The sequence below is a fragment of the Hippocampus comes genome, unplaced genomic scaffold (genome assembly GCF_001891065.2).
Source record: "Hippocampus comes isolate QL1 unplaced genomic scaffold, H_comes_QL1_v1.1 scaffold174, whole genome shotgun sequence".
Lineage (NCBI taxonomy): Eukaryota > Metazoa > Chordata > Actinopteri > Syngnathiformes > Syngnathidae > Hippocampus > Hippocampus comes.
Genome location: NW_017805983.1, coordinates 940079 through 941953, shown reverse-complemented (window position 1 = coordinate 941953; position 1875 = coordinate 940079).

The following is a 1875-nucleotide window of genomic DNA, read 5'->3' as shown; positions in this document are numbered from 1 at the left end:
AATAATGGCAGGTTATCGAAATATAATTTAAAATGGCCACATTACATTGAATTTGATGCAATATATTAGAAAAAGTACAGGAAAAATAAATAATACTTTTTTTTAAATAATGCAATGAAATTATTTAGGGGGGCTAAAGACATTTTTAGGGAGGCTGAAGCCTCCCTAAAATAGGCCTAATGACGCCCATGGTTGCGGGTGAGCTGGCATCTATCCCAGCGGATAAGAGGCAGGGTACACCCTGGACTAGTTACCAGGCACTTGCTGGGCACATACTGTGAAGACAAACACACATTCACATTCACCCCAATAGTAGTGGTGATGATATGATGTCAAGGGTAAACAATGCCATTTTGACAGGATATTTGAAAGAAGATGATATTGGTTCTCATCTCCCACTTCCTCGTTTTCCACATATCAGACATCACGCTGCATCAGAATCCCCACTCTCTGCTCCAGATCAGGGTCATTTTAGTTTTCAGTTCTGAACGCGGAGATGTGATTCTGCTGATGCTCAGTACAGGTGGAGGACCTATTTTAATGAGATACTGGGCTGACGACCACTCAAAAATCATGAAAAATCATTTTTATTTTATTATGTAGCTATTTTTTTTCCTTTGGGGGTATCCATACAAACCAATATACAGTGCTGCTTGAGATACAAGTTTAATTCATTCCATGACCACACTCACAACTCAAAATACTATCTCTAATCATCTTTTCCCAATGCATTCTTTTATGTTACACTTTATAAAAATTATTAAATAGACGCATGAAATAGTGCAGATGTGTCAAACTCAATTTTGTCGCGGGCCACATTCTAGTTACCGTTTCTCTTGGAGGGCCGTTATGACTGTGAAACCCTATCAACAAGTCAAGAATAATGGCTTATTCAACTATCGTTTAAGTTACTTTAATGAGGGGTTTGGTAACAAGAAAATGCGTACAATATCTCTCTTATTTGATACATACGAGAATTTGATATTTTGGTCCAGTTTTTAGCAAGCATCATGAAAGTTGACGTTTGATTTGCTTTCGCGGGCCACATAAAACAATGTGACGGTCCAGATCTGGCCCCCGGGCCTTCAGCTTGACACCAGTGAAATAGTGCATTGTGAATTCATTGCAACTCCCTCGGATGTGTGTGACTTGGCGACAGGAGGTAGTGTAATTTGATTTTGAAGACAATCGTAGAAGACTCCTGTGGTGCCTGGACACCACTCATGTAAGAAGCATATTTCTGAGAAGTGTAACAAAGCTGGAGTGCCCAGAGAAAATACATGCAGGCACAAAGAGACATTTTCCAGCAGAGATTCAAACCTGGATCTCCTGACAGTGAGACAGATGCTGACCACTATTTCGGTGCATTAACATATCAGATTTTTTTTTTTCATTGTTCGTTTGTTGACTGAGTCTTTAATTTACCCAACATGCACATTTACCCGGAGAAAAGCACAGAGAGCACAAGAAAACTCCACTCAAACTGTGAGGCAGATGTGCTAACCACTAATTCACCATATTGGTCAAAAGAGAGGATATACAAGGAGAAAATATTCCCATGCCTTTTAAAGAGGCATGAAATGTGTAAAGTAACTTGTGCAAAAACCTTCACGTACCCAGGGAGTTGAAACATCCCCCATTGTTCAAAAGCCGCTTGCACGCACACTCAAACACGCCATTGGTACGCTGAGTCACACGCTAACAAACTTCCCATCTGGAGAGTCTGATGACATGATTGGAAGGCGGCGCACGATTCTAATTCGGGCGGCACTGCCTTGAGCCCTTCCCCCATGGAGTCGGAGATGTAGCCTCACAACAGGGGCGCCCGTCCCGACAGTTAGGCGAGATATCACAGAAGAAGAACATCACAGTAAC